The sequence below is a fragment of the Mus caroli genome, unplaced genomic scaffold, assembly GCF_978045245.1.
Source record: "Mus caroli unplaced genomic scaffold, Mus_caroli_1 scaffold_4, whole genome shotgun sequence".
NCBI lineage: Eukaryota > Metazoa > Chordata > Mammalia > Rodentia > Muridae > Mus > Mus caroli.
The window spans coordinates 95817816-95836005 of record NW_028227259.1 but is presented as its reverse complement, the minus strand read 5'-3'; the positions used below and the strand labels follow the sequence as shown (position 1 = coordinate 95836005).

The 18190-nt window shown below is 44.6% G+C and overlaps 1 protein-coding gene across 5 annotated transcripts in view; it reads left to right on the top strand.

Moving 5' to 3' along the window:
• Window positions 1–18190, top strand: part of G3bp2 (G3BP stress granule assembly factor 2) — an 87301-nt gene that overhangs the window by 42503 nt on the left and 26608 nt on the right. For 2 of the 5 annotated variants that reach the window (XM_021161938.3, XM_021161932.3), the window contains exon 1: window positions 14645–14852. The exons of 1 other annotated variant lie outside the window; for it this stretch is intronic. The gene's annotated coding sequence lies outside the window, so the exon portion shown is untranslated. Of the gene's footprint in view, window positions 1–14644; window positions 14853–14905; window positions 15051–15093; window positions 15113–18190 lie in introns of those variants that run through there. 2 more of the 5 variants (XM_021161934.3, XM_021161937.3) reach the window with 2 other exon arrangements.

Genomic DNA, 18190 nt, shown 5'->3' with positions numbered 1-18190 from the left:
TGTGGCGGATGGAGGACAGCTTTGTGGAGTCTGTTCTCTCCTTCTCCCCTTACATGATTTCCAGAGGGGATCAAACTTGAGTCCCCAGACTTACACATAGCTGCTCTTACAGGCTGAGCTATTTTGCTCACTTCGGGAGTTTTTCCAGCCATGCCTTCTTCAGATTTCTGAGTGTTGTCTTAGCTTAAGAGTCTTATGTTTTACAAGAAATGTCACCAGACTTCTCCCCATTCTATGAGAAACAAAGCCACTACTTTTTGTTTGTTTTGTTTGTTTGTTTGGTTGGTTTTGAAATGGGGTTTCTCTGTGTAGCTTTTGGCTATCCTGGAAGTCTCTCTGTCAACCAGAATGACCTTGAGCTCACCGAGATTGCCATCTGAGTGCTGGGATTAAAGGTGTGTACAATGGCCGCCCTCCTAAAACAGTGCCTTTAAATGCTTGAAGCTATATAGTTTCTCAGTTCACAGAGGAAAATGAGAGAGGAGGGGTAGTTTACCCTTGGATAGGCACAACCTTGCTCACCACTCTCTGTGACAGAAGAGATGTTTTCTATGACATGTGTAGAACAAAGAAAAACATCTCTTTCTCTGCACCCCTCTCCTTACTGAGAGATGGAACTATTGAAGAGTGTGACCTAACTTGAACTTGATCTGGCAGCAACCAAGGCTGTGGCTGCCAGCTCATCACTGTTGTAGCCTGGGCCTGGGCCTGGGCCGTGATTATGAGGCGTTGCACTTTCTAGCTGGCCTCAGTCTAACACCTGCAAGACCCCTCAGGGGCCTAGGGATACAGCTCAATAACGGTGAAGTTTTCTAGCGCAAGATGCTGCTCAGGCAGCATCCCTTCCAGCGATTCTCAGTGTCTGGTGGGATAAAATCATGTCTTCCCTCCGTTCCCACTCTGTTCAAATCTGCCTCAAACTTCGCTGTGCTACAGTGGTAGTCAGAGTCCTTCTTTGAATGCATTTTCCCATTAGGAAATACATTCTTTGAAAACACACAGATAATGAAGATGATTGATTATATAATGACTTTCCCACCACTCAGAAGGCAGAGGCAGGTGAATCTCTGTGAGTTTGAGGCCAGCTTGGTCTGTAAGAGTGAGTTCCAGGACAGCTAGGGAGAGGGAGAGGGAAAAGGAGAGGAATGAAGAGAGAGATTGAGATCTTATTCTGTAGTCCTGGCTGGCTGGAATTACATATCCCTGGCTGGCCTCAAAGTTTTATTTTTAGATTTATTTTGTTTTAGATGAACGAGTGTTTGGCCTACTTGTATGTGTGTGCACTGTGCACATTCCCCATGTCCTTGACAGAAGGCAGAAGAGGGTCCCTTGTGACGAAAGGTATGGATGGTTGTGAGCCACTCTGTGGGTGCTGGGAATCAGGCTCAGGTCCTCTGTAAGAGCAACACGTTCTCTTAAAGAGCCATCTCTCCAGACCCCTGGCTTCAAACTTTCCATAATGTCCTATCTCAGTGTCCTGCTTACTGGAATTAGAGGCTGGAGTCCATAATGTCCTATCTCAGTGTCCTGCTTACTGGAATTAGAGGCTGCAGTCATGATGTTCAGCTTTACTTATTTATTCATTTTTTAAATCCTCATATCGTGATTGAGTCACACTCATTAAAGTAGCTCACTCCTTTAAGTCCCAGCACTCAGGAGGCAGAGGCAGGCAGATTTCTGTTAGTTTGAGGCCAGCCCAGTTTATATACTGGATTCTAGGCCATTGATATTGAGAGGTAAATCGTCAGATACTGTCTCAGGAGCTATGCTCAGTATATTGTCTCCTCCCCAAACTTTAGATTTGGTTGACTACTCCTTGATGGAAAACAGGCACCTTTGTGCAAGGTACCTTATCATCTTTTTAGCCTATTAGTAAAGAGAAGCAACTTAGATAAAGAGTTTATCAAACTTTCAGGGTCTTTAAGTACACACCGACTGGAATATGCATTTAAAGCTTTACCATGTGTATGTATGCTACATTAGATTTGCCTTTTTACTTTTTATTTTTTATTATTTTGCCAGTGGTGGGGACGGAACCAGGGTATTGCTCATACAAGGTTAGCGTTCTGCTGCTGAGCGAGCTGTATCCCCAACCCTGGGTTTCCTCTTACTGGGTAGGACCTTGTTTATGGTGTTTACTATCATTTGGAAAAAATTGGGTTTGTCGTTGTTCAGAATTTCTATTCCTGTACAAAACATCATGACCAAGAAGCAAGTTGGGGAGAAAACGGTTTATTCAGCTTACACTTTCCACATTGCTGTTCATCACTAAAGGACTTCAGGACTGGAACTCAAGCAGGTCAGGGAGCAGGAGCTGATGCAGAGGCCATGGGGGGATGTTCTTTACTGGCTTGCTTCCCCTGGCTTGCTCAGCCTACTCTCTTATAGAACCAAGACTACCAGCCCAGGGATGGTCCCACCCACAAGGGGCCTTTCTCTCTTGATCACTAATTGAGAAAATGCCTTATAGTTGGATCTCATGGAGGCATTTCCTCACCTGAAGCTCCTTTCTCTGTGATAACTCCAGCCTGTGTCAAGTTGACACACAAAACCAGCCAGTACAGGTTTCTTAGATTACCTCAAAGAAATGCCTTTTTGGGACTGTCCGAGAACCATGCACGTGTCACCCCATGGAGACTGCTGTCTTGTTCACGACCGCCTGCCTCATGCATTCAGGCCGGTCTGAATCCTGGCTCTGCAGCTAAGGCTGCCTGAGCTTCTGATACTGTCACCTTCACTGCCACCAGGACTGTAGTACCTTTGTATGCAGCGCTGGGATCAAACTTCTGGCTTCCTGAAGTAGACAACTACTTTGCTGACTGAACCATATACCCAATCCAGAGCATAACCTTTTGGAGCTATAGATATGTTTTAGAAGTGACTGAAATATGTGCCTTTTCAGAGAAAAACAAAGAAAGACACACAAATATATATGCAATATGTTTGTGATTGGGTTGGAGAGATTGCTCAGCGGTTAAGGGCACCAACGGCTCTTCCAGAGGTCCTGAGTTCAATTTCCAGCAACCACATGATGACTCACGACCATCTGTAATGGGATCTGATGCTCTCTTCTGGTGCATCTGATGACAGCTACAGTGTACTCATATGAATAAAATAAATAAATAAATAAATCTATTTTAAAAGTTTGTGATTTTACAAACTCCTCAAATATATGCACAGACTTTGGGTTGAAAACATTTGGTTTAAACCACTGTTTAAAGAAATACACTTAACTTAAATAACCTAGCTCTGACTTTAGTAGTGCTGGCTTATTTATGTGAGAAGGACTGATGCTGCAGCAGGTGTCTAGAGGGGAACTTTGTGGAGCCGGTTTCTTCCTCCCACCTTTATGTGGGTTCCAGGATCAAAGTGAAATCGTGGTCAGTCTTGCGCAGCAGGCACCTGGCCTTATGAGCCATTTCAAGCCTCTCTACTTCTTGCAGAAAAGCTCCACCTTCATTTTTTTTTTTAATTCATTTATTTAAGGTACTGAAAGCCTTTTAGATTCTATGCAATCTTTTGTTATTAGAGGGGAAAACAAACCTGAGCAAACCTTTGCTTCTAACACTTTTGCCTCTGCCCAAAGGCTTTATCCAAGTAGAAAGCAATTAGTTACTTTCGGTTCTGTTTCCCTTTCAGGTCAGCACCATGGGTAATTTGGGGTCACGTTTCTGGAATTAGGGTGAGGCCTCACTGGGTCATGAAAACCTGGCTAGACAGAGGAGAGGGTTCCTGTCAGTTTTGAGCCGGTGCCAAACCATATACAGTGAGGTAGGTGGGTCAATAAGGCGGAGGTCACGGTGGCTGTCTGCAAACCGGTTAGAAAGCCAGGCTTGCCTTCTGATGAGAAAGATTCAGAGGGAGGTTCCTGCCTTAACCCTAAACCTCTATGCTTCTGGTGGGGTGAGTGTTCTGCTGCCATGGAAGCCCAACCCGGCTCAGCTACTAGACAATAAGGAAGCAGTTACCCTGGAAACACATAAATGGGATGGATATAAGGCCCACGCTGACCCTGAACAAGGCTGCTTGGCTGTGCTCCTCTTTAAGCTGGCCTGGAGGTAGAAACCAGTGCTGTCACCGAGGGGGCTGGTGGCTGATCTCCGTGTAGAGGTGTTTTTCCAGTCAGACATTTCTTCACGGTGAGTCCACTCTCTTTGAAGCATCCTGCCTGCTGATGGATGCCTTGTGGTTTTTACGCAGTTCCTTTCTTACTGTCTCAAGCTGTTTTACAGACCAGTTAATGAAAGAAATGAGTAAATTTGACTCTACTTAAGATGCACACCATGGTTTCTCTGCTCTGCTCCCAAAATCAAGTATCCGAGGCAAAAAGAGAATAAGGAGGAGGCAGGTGGGGCTTGGGAGACCAGGGACCAGCCATCTGACTATGCAGCACTGTTGGGGGTCCCTTGTCAATGGTTCTTTCTTTCCTTGTGTTTTTTCTCTTAAGCCTCCTATCTTTTCTCTCCCCATCCCAAGACTTGCTTTTGCTTTGTACCCAGGGTACCCTTGAGCTGGGTTCAAGTGGTCCTCTTGCTTCAGCCTCCTGAATAGGAGACACAAGATACAAGCCATGTCTGGCTTACCTTGTTTTTTTTTTTTGTTTTTTTTTTTTTTTGTTTTTTTTGTTTTTTTGTTTTTTTGTTTTTTTTTGTTTTTTCGAGACAGGGTTTCTCTGTGTAGCCCTGGCTGTCCTGGCACTCACTTTGTAGACCAGGCTGGCCTCGAACTCAGAAATCCGCCTGCCTCTGCCTCCCGAGTGCTGGGATTAAAGGCGTGCGCCACCACGCCCGGCAACCTTGTTTTTCCCACGAGAATTGTGTGTGTGTGTGTGTGTGTGTATGTGTGTGTGTGTGTCTTACCAAGAACCATGCTCAACACTACAAATGATCTTCACATTACTTTAAATTGTCAGGGAAATGAACTGATCTGATCATGTAATTCACACTTCTGCATTTCACTGGAAATCGGTTCTTCAGCCCTGGCTTCTCCCAAGGCAGTCACCCAATTCTCTGGGAGCACTCTGGCTCAGCTGTTCTTGCAGACACTGACTTAATCCATTCCATTGACAAAGAGATGGACATTTCCAATGAACAGAGTCTCTCCTGATGAGGCCCCCGGCAGTGTACCCTGAGCACAAATGAGGGAGGAGAGCCAGAATCCTCTGAGACATTTCATACAGTAAGGCATAAAGAATGAAACACACATTGGGCTGGTGAGGTGGCGCAGTCGGTAAAAGCACTGACTACTCTTCTGAGGGTCCTGAGTTCAATTTTTTTTTTTTTTTTTTTTTTTTTTGGTTTCTTCAAGACAAGGTTTCTCTGTATAGCTCTGGCTGTCCTGGAACTCACTCTGTAGACCAGGCTGGCCTCGAACTCAGAAATCCGCCTGCCTCTGCCTCCCGTGTGCTGGGATTAAAGGTGTGCGCCACCACGCCTGGCGGTTCCTGAGTTCAAATCCCAGCAACCACATGATGGCTCACAACCATCTGAAGACAGCTACACTTGTACTTATGTATAATAATGAATAAATCTTTGGGCTGGAGCCTGCAGGGAAGTCCTAAAATTCAATTCCCAACAACCACATGAAGGCTCACAGCTACAGTGTACTCACATACATAAAATAAATAAATCTAAAAAAGAATGAAACACATCAGCATGTTGTCCAGTGATGTCCAGACTCCCCTTGTCTGACGAATTACAGCCCATTCTAGTGGAGGAAGGTAAGCACCAGGCCTTTTCCCCTGGACTGCAAGCAACTCCAGACAACCTGTCACCCTGGCTTCCTAAGTCCTGCATAGGCTCTATGAGAACTCATCAATCAGGATGAGTTATTTTGACAGTCTTGTAATCTTATCCTTTGTAGATTGATTTTTGGTTATGACTGCCTCTAAAAGCTGAATGAAGCAGGTATGAAATGGGTGGGTAGCACACATTTTATATGTATTGTTCTAGATGAGTGACATGTTTCATACATAATGAAATGGGGAAGAGAAGACCTTTTCAGCCTTAATCCGTCCCAGCCTTAGCACTGCATGGAAAACTTACAGGGAGGAAGTCCTTACCGGGTCCTCTCTTCAAGCCATTACAGGCCTCTCCTCTTTTGTTCTCAAAGGAGAACTTCCCCGTAAATTTAAGACTTTGTAAGGAAGCCAGTTATACCAAAGGGAAGCCCTGAAATAACCTAGCAATTCTTCTTTTCAATAAGGAATAGTTGCTCAGAGGCTGGAAGTTTGTCACTTTATAGGGTGAGGCATGGCATGGTGACAGGATTTGATTTAAAAATTTGTTACTTTTTATTCTGTTGTTATTTGTTAACATTTTTGTTATGTTTTTACATCTTATGTTTATATATTTTATGTTATTTTTGTATTATTGTTATCTTTTGTTATTACTACATTTATTTGTGCATGTGTGCACAGGTGTAAGAGCATGCCCAGGCACGAGTGGAGGTCAGAGGACAAGCTGGGGAAGTCTGCTCTTTACTTTGACTCCATGGATCCTGGGATCAAACTCCGGTCCAGGGCCACCCGGTTTGGAGGCATCTATCTTTACTCACTGAGCTACTTCTCTGGCCCTTGGTTATCTTTTTTTGCACTGCCAACCTTATGAACTACTTGTTTTTTTTTTTTTTTTGGTTTTTCGAGACAGGGTTTCTCTGTGTAGCCCTGGCTGTCCTGGCACTCACTTTGTAGACCAGGCTGGTCTTGAACTCAGAAATCCGGCTGCCTCTGCCTCCCGAGTGCTGGGATTAAAGGCGTGCGCCACCACGCCCGGCTATGAACTACTTGTGAACTAAAATGAGATGGTGCATCTGTCTCAGTACTTGGACACTGTGAAGAGATACCACGACCAAAGCAACTTAAAAAACCCAAACCAAACAACACATTTAATTAGGGGCTTGCCTATTGTCTCAGAGGGTTGTTTATTTCTCAGAGGGCTTGCTTATCATCTCAGAGGGTGAGCCTGTTTCTTTTCCTCATCAGCATCTACTGATAGGTTTTTATCTGCTTCTTCTTCTTCTCACTTGGATTGTTTCACCGCTTAAATGATCTGCTTTGGTTTGGTGTGTGGAGTTAGATGATATACCATAAGAGAGCAGAGTCAGAGCTCCAGGAATGACAAATGACCATTTTTCCTTTGCTCTGGGCACAAAGATGGTGCCCTGTTTGATTTGAGAGCAGCATGAGTAACAGCAGGAAGGTCTGGTAAAACACTCAGCCAGAAAAGCCATGAACTCTGTTTCTACGTCATAGAAAACTATCATCGTTTCTTTTCTTTCTTTCTTTTTTTTTTTTTTTTTTTTTTTTTTTTAATTTTTTGAGACACGGTTTCTTTGTGTTCCCCTGGCTGTCCTGGAACTCACTCTGTAGACCAGGCTGGCCTCGAACTCAGAAATCCGCCTGCCTCTGCCTCCCAAGTGCTGGGATTAAAGGCGTGAGCCACCATGCCTGGCAGACTATCATAATTTCAATTTGAGATTATAGCGTAGCTAGGCATGGGCGTTCCATGTCTGCAATCCCCTCATTCAGAACTCTGGGGAAGGAGGGCACAGGAGTCAAGGCTAGCCTCAGTCACAGAACAAGGCTGGGCTAGCCTAGGCTATGAGGGGCCCTGTCTTAAAAACAAACAAACAAACAAACAAACAAAAAAAACCTAAGCTAAAAAGAAAAAAATTATCTCACTAACGTATTTGATTTGAGATTGAAACAAAAAAAGTCATAAAGTGTTCTTAAATATTTAAATTTAGATCTTCAGATGTGTGTGTTGAGTATTGCGTCCTAGTTAACTGTTACTATTTAACTGGATATTTCAGGTATTTCAGATGACTAAAACTTGAACGGCTCAAGTTTTTTTTTGTTTGTTTGTTTGTTTGTTTTGTTTTTGCTTTTGTTTTTTGTTTTCAAGACAGGGTTTCTCTGTATAGCCCTGGCTGTCCTGGAACTCACTGGATGGCCTCGAACTCAGAAATCGCCTGCCTCTGCCTCCGGAGTTAAAGGCCACCACGCCCGGCCTCAAGGTTTTTTTTTTTAACCTATGATTTATTTTTATTTTATATGTATTAGAGTTTTGCTGGGTTGTATATAGATAGATACACTATATGCATGCAGTGCTAAAGAGGCCAGAAATATCATATTTCCTGGAACTTCCTAGAGATTGTTGTGATCTTACATGTGTGTGCTGGTAACAGAACTCAGGTCCGCAGGAAGAGCAGAGCAGAGAGAGGGAGAGGGAAAGAGAGAGGGAGAGAGAGTGTATGTGTGGGTGTGGTGTGGTGTATGTGTCCCTGAGAATATGTGTGTGTGTGTGTGTCCCTGCTTATGTCTATATGAGAGTACACCACATGTGTAAACAAAAAAGGGAGCTGGGCGTGGTGGTGCACGCCTTTAATCCCAGCACTGGTCTACAAAGTGAGTTCCAGGACAGCCAGGGCTATACAGAGAAACCCTGTCTCAAAAACAACAACAACAACAACAAAAACAACAACAAAAAACCAAAAGAGGGCCTCAGATCCCCTGAAGCTAGAATCACAGGTGGTTGTGAGCTGCCTGATGTGAGTGTGGGGTAATGAACCTGGGTCTTTCGCAAGGGCACTGCGTGCTCGTAACTGCTAACCCATCTCTGCAGCCCCAGAACAAGTGGTTTTAACCCTTGAGTCATTTCTCCAGACCTATAACGCCTCAAATTTTAAAATTACAAACTATCATAGATGCTTAAAATACTACCCTGATGAACTTTATGGTAAACATCCTAAGGGAATAAATACCCAGAAATGAAATAACTATTTTTTTTTTTTAAGATTTATTTATTTTATTCAGATACTCCAGAAGAGGGCGCCAGATCTCATTACGGATGGTTGTGAGCCACCATTGTGGTTGCTGGGATTTGAACTCTGGACCTTCAGAAGAGCAGTCGGGTGCTCTTACCCACTGAGCCATCTCACCAGCCCGAAATAACTATTTTGAAACATAAAACATTTGGGGCTGGGCATATAACTAAAATGCCCAAAGACACTTGTTTTGTAGGGTGGATACTTTTAGTTCACAGGATTCATTAAAGGTATAAGGCTGTATCAGAGTAAAGCTGTCCTATAGGTTTCACTACTATGTCCTTCCCCCCCTGTAAATTGGCTATCCTTTTATATGGATGATTATGTTTTTATCATATTTTTACCTTACCAATTAGATTTGCTTGTTGGTTTCTCATTAAGTTTTATTGGTTCCATGATTTACATTTGTGGCAAAAATGTGCAAATATTCAGTTTGTCTTTATTAGGTTATATCCTAATTTTCTACTTAGGATTAATTGATTAATTAATCAAATTTTAAAAAGATTTTATTTTATGTATATGAGTACATTGTCACTGTCTTCAGACACACAAGAGGGCATCAGATCTCACTATAGATGATTGTGAGCCACCACGTGGTTGCTGGGAATTGAACTCAGGAAGAAGAGTCAATGCTCTTAACAATTGAGGCATCTCTTCAGCCCAATTAGTCAATTTTTTGTTTTTGTTTTTCAAGACAGGGTTTCTCTGTGTAGCCCTGGCTGTCCTGAACTCACTCTGTAGACCAGGCTGGCCTCGAACTCAGAAATTTGCCTGCCTCTGCCTCCCAAGTGCTGGGATTACAGGCGTGCGCCACCACTGCCCGGCAGATTTTCTGTTTTGTAGCAGACATGCAGCATGGCAGAGTAGGTAAAACCAGGGCCCTTGCAGAGTTTCCTGGAGAGGCCCAGACTGGGAAAAGCCTACTACATGATAGCTAATGAGCTGAACTGGAGTAGGGTAAGGAATGCTCATGGTGTGCTTCTTATGATTCAGTAGTCAAAGGCCTGCTAGCACATTGCCATTGGATCAGAAAACTTCTGAGTGAAGTAACATATATGTTATATTTGTTTATGTGGATTAAGAAAGCATTCTAAAGAACGCTCGCCAAAGTTCTGCTCGCCCTTCTCAGTGTTATCTGTATTACCCAGACTAAAATTCCCCGAGTTCCCTTCCCTAGACTTTTCTCCAATATGCACTTAATTGGTGTATACTAGCTAGCTATGTACGGAGGGGGAGGGGTAATTTTTTAAAAAACTTATTTTTTTCATGAATATTAGTGTTTTGCCTGCATGTATATGCATCACATATATGCATTTTTCACGGAGGTTAGAAGAGGTTTCAGGTCCTCTGGAAATATAAATACAGATGGTTGTGTGAGCCACAGTTTGCATGCTGTGAATTAAATCCTGGTCCTCTGAACAGAAGCTGATGTTCCTAATCACTGAACCATATCTTCAGCTGATGTTCCTAATCACTGAGCCATCTCACCAGCCACTGTGGTCTATTTTTTAATTTTTTTAAAATTTTAAGACATGTGTCTCCAGCTAGCCCAGGCTGGACTTCGATTCATGGTCATCTTCCTCGTCTTTTTGAGTGCTGGGATTACAGTCATGTACCACCATACCAGTATTAGCTACATAATTCTCAGTTTTCACCTTTCCTTATCAGTCTTCGCTCAGACCCCACCCCCTTTAAAAAGATAAATTAGGTTCCCCAAAGGAAGCACAGTGGTAGGTGCAGATATAAGAAGTTTGTACATGTATCTGAACTAGTTACTTTTCTGCTGCTCTGTTAAAATATCATGTTCATGTGCAAGCTATGGAAGGAGTTTATTTTGGCTTACAGTTTCTGGGGATCAGAGTCCATCATGGTAGGGAGGCATAATAGTGGACGAGGTGGCAAGATTAGGAAACTGAGAGGTCACATTTCCAGAATCAGAGACAGCAAACTAGAGTGGGGTAAGGCTATAAAACTCTTTTTTTTTTTTTTTTTGCCAGGCGGTGGTGGCGCATGCCTTTAATCCCAGCACTTGGGAGGCAGAGACAGGCGGATTTCTGAGTTTGAGGCCAGCCTGGTCTACAAAGTGAGTTCCAGGACAGCCAGGACTATACAGAGAAACCCTGTCTCGAAAAACCAAAAAAACAAAACAAAACTTTTTTTAAAAAGGTTTTTATTTATTTATTTAATGTATATGAGTATATATAGCTGTACAGATGGTTGTGAACCATCATGTGGTTGCTGGGAATTGAACTCAGGACCTCTGCTTGCTCTAGCCCTACTCTATCCAGGTCCTGCTTGCTCTGGCCCAAAGATTTATTTATTATTATGTAAGTACAATGTAGCTGTCTTCAGACACACCAGAAGAGGGTGTCAGATCTCATTACAGATGGTTGTGAGCCACCATGTGGTTGCTGGGATTTGAACTCAAGACCCTCAGAAGGGCAGTCAGTGCTCTTAACTGCTGAGCCATCTCTCCAGCCTGAGGCTATAAACTTTTTTTTAAAAAAGATTTATTTATTTATTTATTATTTATTAAGCAGTCTCCTGCATGTATGCCTAAAGACCAGAAGACTGCACCAGATCTCATTAAAGATGGTTATGAGCCACCATGTGGTTGCTGGGAATTGAACTCTAGACCTCTGGAAGAACAGCCAGTGCTCTTAACCTCTGACCCACCTCTCCAGCCCCAGCTATAAACTGTTAAAGCGCTGCCCAGTGGCCTGTTTCCTCCAGGAAGACTGCACAGCCCCATAACCTCTTCAGACAGTTCTGACACGTGACCCTGTGGAGGACACACCTCATTTTAACTACCACACTCTCAAAGTATAGCCAGCCCTAAGCCAGATGATTAATTACAAAGGAAAAATGGAATAGCGATTTTTGGATCCCGAGGGGGAATCACCAGCTACAATTTGCTCTTGCTTTTTTCACCCACTTTGGATGTAGGCTTACATCAGGGGCCTTGCGGTGAGAAGGTAATCAGAATGTCAGTAGAGCTGAGATGGCATGAGAGAAGTGACAAGGAGGAAGGAAGAATTAACAAGTTCATGATTAACAAGTAGGCCTTAGTAAGGATTTACAATTTAGTATTGCCTTTAGGAGGTTTGGGGAATGCCATCTGATTTGAAGCTGTAAGAGATTGGGCTTTTAGCCAGGCAGTGGTGGTGCATGTCTTTGATCCCAGCACTCAGGAGGCAGAGGCAGGTGGATCTCTGAGTTTGAGGCCAGCCTGGTCTAGGGAAAGAAACCCTGTCTCAAACAGACAAACAAACAACCCAAAGGGTCTGGCTTTTGTGAGAAGGGTGAGCTATAATGGAATTAAGCAAAGTGGCAAAGGTTTGCGGTAGGCTTTACCTACTACAGCAGGAGAAACAGTGGTGTGTCTAATCCAGAATGAATGAGGGTAGAGGGAGCTGACACTTATTGACAATTGGCTGTGTGATCTGATAAAAGGGTGAGGTCAAGGGTCACACTCAGGGTTTTTGGCTTGAGCCACTTGACTGAATATCACTCACACTGGCCTCCTTGCTTGGTCCATGGGGACAGTGGTTGCTTCACAGTGGTTATTTTGAAAGGCAGAGAGATTAACTAGGCTGTTACTTCATCATGGAAAGATGAAACCGGCCTGACCCTGTGCAAAGCTGACAGTATTCAGAGAACAGACTAGAGACATTTAGGAAATAAGAAATGCTAGTTGCTTGTGGGAATTAGTTAATTTACTAAAATTGAATCTTTTTTTTTTTTAAACAAGTAACATTAATTGGTATGTCTTAGTGGCAGGGATTGCCTGAGGCCTGCTTTTGTTAGTCCTGGGGCTAAGCTTAGAATTGTTCTTATGCTTTGAAGGATTATAAAAGGAGGAGATTGAAGAAGATACTTGCTGTTCCTTCAGTGACTTTTGCTGCCCTCTGTCTTAGGGGTGATAGAATGGTTTCCCAAAGCAGCTCTAAAGATCCCTTGGTACTTGTGGGATGTGCATGTTCTCAGACCTCAGCACACATCTGCAGAATCACAAACGCTGAAGGGAGTTTTAACAAACCCAGATCTGATCCCATGCACAGCAAAGCCTGGAGACACACTTTTAAGAAACGTCTATCCTTATCTCAGGTTACAGAATGAATACTTACAAAAACACTGCATGGAGCCCAGCATGGTATCACACATGACCCGTCTGGTTTACAGAGTGACTTCCAGGATAGCCAGGGCCACACTGAGAAACTTGGTCTTGAAATATCCAAAACAAATCAAAAGCACTCGATGTGATTGGAAACAATTGAAATTTTAGCAGTCAATAGTAGCAGCATTCTATCGTTTACAATTAAGGGTGTGGGGTATGGATGCAGACTGCTTATGTTGAAATGAGTAATCCTTGTTTGTTTGAGTATTATTGAGAGAGTCTCCTTATGTACCCCTGGCTGTCTTAGAATCTGCTTTGTAGATCAGGTCGACCTAGACCTTGTGATCTTTCTGCCTCTGCTTCCCAGGTGCTGGGATTAGAGGTTTGTAGCCCCGAGCCTGGCTGAGATGAGTAATAGGTGCGTGTCCTTAGGGTAAATAGTCTCGTAAGTCTCACTTTCCTCATCTGTAAAGTGCGCATTCAAATAGGTAATTACTTAAGTGGGTTTTTGTGAGACATAAGTGATTTTTATAAAATACCAGTGGAGTATCTGGTCTATAAACATTCTACTTAAAAGGTAATTTGCAGAAGTAATGCATTAAGAAAAACTATCTCAGATTCATTTAATAAATGATGGTCTGCCTATATATTTTGCATATAAAAATATTAATCCAAAATAATGCCAGTGTAGATTTTGGAGGCTCAAGTATCAATCAGCATTATCTTTGGTGAACCTTTTTTTTTTCTTCTTCTAGGAAATCTCCACTGTGAGGGAAAACTGAGGATGTATTTAAGCCTGCATTATGCTTGATTAAAATGTGTTCTATTCCCCTCGAATTGCCCTTCCATTCCTTTCACCGTTTCATAGCTCCATTCCCAGTTTCTTCTGCTATCTTGAAATTGAAAACATTGCTATTAGTGGCAAAGTAACATTTGGTCTACAAAGGCTTTTTTCCCATGAATCAAGGTTCATGAAGCAGTGTTGTATCCATAACTAAGTCCCAGTGGCATAGATTTATAAGTGTGTTTTGTCTTGTTTTGTTTTTTTAATTTTAAGCCTTTCAGCCTTTGTTCCAGTAAGTTCCATTTAAGGATGAAGCCACCAAGGCCATACAAAAGCCCCAAGCCCATACAGCCTATTTCATACTTTCCCCATACTCCATAGCTCGGCACCCTTTAAAACTAGCTGTTTGACATTGATGAGAAAGACTTTTAAACCTCCATTTCCCAAAACAGGCTAATTAAGCAATACAGGTGAGCTCACTGTGCAGAGTTAAAAACTGCATTTTAATGCTCCGATAACGCAGCAACCAGGGCCATTACTAAATTTGCTCCCTCATATCACGAATAAGGGCTCCAGGAATAACCGTTTGTAAAAGCCACTGGTTAGCGGCGAGCCATCTTTTTTGTTCGCGCCACCTGAGAGGACAGGGAGGCTTCAGCATCACTGCAAGAGAAAGGCAGCTTTCTTGTGACGTCAAATCAGCGGGCTCTCGCCCCGACTTTAGGCCGGTTCCGGTTCCCCGGCTTTCCGGACGCCCGAGCGAGGGAGCGAACGAGCGAGCGCGGCGCCGTTCTGCGCGTGCTCCGCAGCGGGACGCGAGAAGGTTGGGTCTAGCTCTCCAAAGTGATGCCTGATTGGCTAGCGTTGTGCTGGGGGGTTCCCTAGCCCTTTCCGCAGGGGTAAAACAATAAGAGGGGGCGGCGGCAAAGGGGGCGGGACGTTCGTGTTCTTGGAGCTCGTTGCAGCTCTAGGCTCTCGGGAAGAGGTGGCTGTGAGGGGCCCCGAGCTCGCGGCTCTCCGGATTCCGAAGCCTCGGGTTGCTTTGAGGGAGGAGAATCTGCTGCGGCCGATCCCGCGACACTACTGACCTCCGCGCGACGTGCCCGCCGCCGCTGTTGGTTGGAGGTGTGTACGGGGGCCGAGAGGGGCGTTCGGTGTGGTGGTCGGCAGGGGACATTTCCCTCCGCTCCGCGGCTCGCGGCAACCGTCCGGTGTGTGCGCTTGGTGTCGGGGTTGGTGCGGCGGAAACATTGTTCTCGCCGGCTGCCTACGCCAGCAAGAGTGCGTGCGTGCGTGCGTGCGGAGCCGAGCCTTTCCTGCAAGGTGAGCGGGAGGCTGCGTGGGGAGGAGGATGACCCGCGCGCGTGGTGCAGAGGAGGGCACAGGTGGGGCTGGGGATTGCTAGGATGAAGCGGCCCGGGGGGACGCTGTCCGCCGCCAGCTCCCAGAGCGCGCCGACGGGCGCCAAGCCGCGAAGCGGGGCAGTGGGCTCCTGCAGAGGCGGTTTCAGGGTGGGAAGCCCACCCGCCTGGCTCCTCCGCTCGCCCGCGGCCCTAGTTCCCGGTCGTCGCCCCGCCCGTGGGGGAGGGGAAGGAGGCCGTGTCGGCGGAGGCAGAAGCAACGCAGATGCGAAAGTAGCGGCCTCCGGGCACCATTTCTGTGCCCGGAAACTGAATCCGGGGTTGAAGGTGGCCGCCGCTCCACTTGCCGGGTGCTCGGCGCTCCCCCCCGCCCTCCCCGGATTATCCCGAACGTGTTCGGATACTGGGACTGTAACGTGCGTCTCCTACGTCCTTCTGTAGACGATCTCTCCTGTTTCCCAGGAATAAAAAGGACGTTTCAGTGCTTTGGGAATGGGCTTTTCTCCCCCTACTATTCTTTGGGGTAGGACGAGGGGAGAAGAGCGTAAGTTTCCCTAGATGCTGTGGATTTCGTTAGTGGAGTCTGATTGAGGTTTTCCTGCGTCTCTAAGGGCAGATTTCTTCAGGTACCCCTTGGTGTTTTGGGGGGCTGTAGGGTCGTGTTCACAATTTCTACTCCCAAGATATAACTAGTTTTAAGCCAAAGCACAAAAAACATTGAGGAGATGCCATTTGCTTCTTAAAAACAAAACACGTGCATCAAACCTGAATCAAGGAAAACTGCCCCCTTCTCTCCGGGTGTGATTGTTGTGCTGTTGATTAGCTTAAGGTTTCTGGTTTTTAGATTCTAGACACCATACCTCGCTTGTTCCAAGTACCCAGGCAGGGGAACCATTAGCTGCAGTTTAAAAGGATGCACTCATTCTAGATGAGGATAGTAATTTCTTGTCCCAATTCCATATTTGGCAGTTATTGTAGCCCTAGGCATGTGAACCAAACTTTGAGTAAACACTTGACTTTGCAAAATGATCAGTGATCCCTTTATGGTCTTTAGGTTTGGACCCAGTGTCCCACCACTCTGGAGTTAGAGGCAGGTGGTCTTTTGAGTTCGAGGTCAGCCTGGTCAACATACTTACACAGGACAGCCAGGGCTACTCAGTGAGGTACTGACTCAAAAAAAAGGGGGGGGGGTGGAGTTCGGTCAGTTTGGACCTTAGGATGACTGAATTATATATTGTCCCTACCGTTTTCGGTCATATGCACTATCTAATCTCAGTGTATGAAAATTGTTTTGTTCTGACAAATTGATTGTGAGAACGGCATCAAAGTGTTTCCCAGTGCTTGGTTTATTGTGATGGCTTAGGTTATTGAGAATTCAGAATCAAAATATTGGCGGGCATGGATGCACGACTTAATCTCAGTGCTCAGGAGGCAGAGGCAGGCAGATCAGTAGACTACAGAGTGAGTTCTGGGACAGCCAGGGCTACACAGAAGACCTAGACTCAAAGCACACAAAACTAGAATTAGTGATGGGGGAAGCAAGCCTCAGATGGAGTACCGGAGTGCTTGCAGAGTGGGTGGCTGTCTGCAGGTAAAGAATGCATTCGATAATTTAGAAGATTAACTTTGGCTAAGAGTCTGAATGACATGTTCAAGGCACCAGTTTGCCTTGCTAGTACCCAGACCCAGCCACCATTAGCTGATGATGAAGGCAGTTTCTTGTTCAGCCTTGGCCTGTGAACCTAGGGCAAGTTTACTATCTAGACTAAATGTTAACTCAGTGATCTGAGTAGCCGGATTAGTAGGTGAGTTCTGGTTTTGAAGAAATTGTTGGCATTGTTCGTAGCAGGGCAATGTGAGCAGCTCTAGTTTGTATTAGAGATTACCAAAAATTTCAGTATCAGCTACTGGAAATTTACAGATACTCATAGAGTGCCCTTAGATTCTTGACAGCAGTTTTTTCTTTGTTGCAGAATTGTTATTACACGTTATGAATATTAGAAGTTATTTTCTAAACTGCCTTAATTTGTCCTGCTTTTTATGTTGAATAGACATGAGGATGATGAATGACATCTTTCAACATTTTACACTGAAGCACAAGTTGGATTGCCTATGAACAGAAAGAGTGGAACAGAGTTGAGAGTTTGGACATGGTTACTACACTGGGAGATGTGTGTTTGATAGCTGATAAAGCAAACCTGTGTGTTTCCCCCAAACTCTTAGCAAAAAAAGAAAAAAATTTTTTGTGCCTTGGTTTATTTTAATCATCTCTGGATTAAAAATCCAAAAATTGTTACCGTACTAACATTGGGGATATTTCTTGCTATGTTGTGTGTTGCTGTCCTGTTATTCCCCCCACCCCCACCCCACCCCAGCAGTCTTGTTTTTGTGTGTGTGTTTATTTGGTTTCTTGGGGACAGGATCTTTGTATAGCTCGAGCTAGCCTGGCATTTGCTGTGTGTCTAGGCTGGTCTGGAATTTGTGGTATCCTACCAGGCTAGCCTTGAACTTTCAGAGAGTCTCCTGTCCACAGGAATCTTATCATATTATGCTGCTGAATCACCACCCTCCCCTCCCCCCTTTGAAATAGGGTCTTTATAGCCCCAGCTGTCCTGGAACTCACTCTCTACATACATCTGGCTAGCCTTGAACTCTGAGAGATCCACCTGCCTCTACCTTGCAAGTGCTGGGATTAACGTGTGTGCCACCACACCTGGCCTGGAGCAACTAAGTGTAAATAATGAAAACAGCATGCTGATGAACAGAATTCCTGTGCTTGATCTAATTCCAAGGAACCTTGATCTCTTTGGAATTCTAAGTATCAGTTTCATTTTTCTGTAAATGAAGTTAACATCCTCCTTATTCAAGGAGGTAAAAGAAACACAGGATACTCATTAAACTTTAAAATGTAATGTTAGGGTGGGCATGGTTGCATATGCCTGTAATCTCAGAGGCAGAGGCAGGTAGGTAGACCGCTGAATTAGAGGGCAGGCTGGTCCTATAGAGGGAATTCCAGAACAGCCAGGGCTACACAGAGAGACCTTGTTTCAGAAGGATGGGGGCAGCACATAATTAATTTCTTTCTTTCTTTCTTTCTTTCTT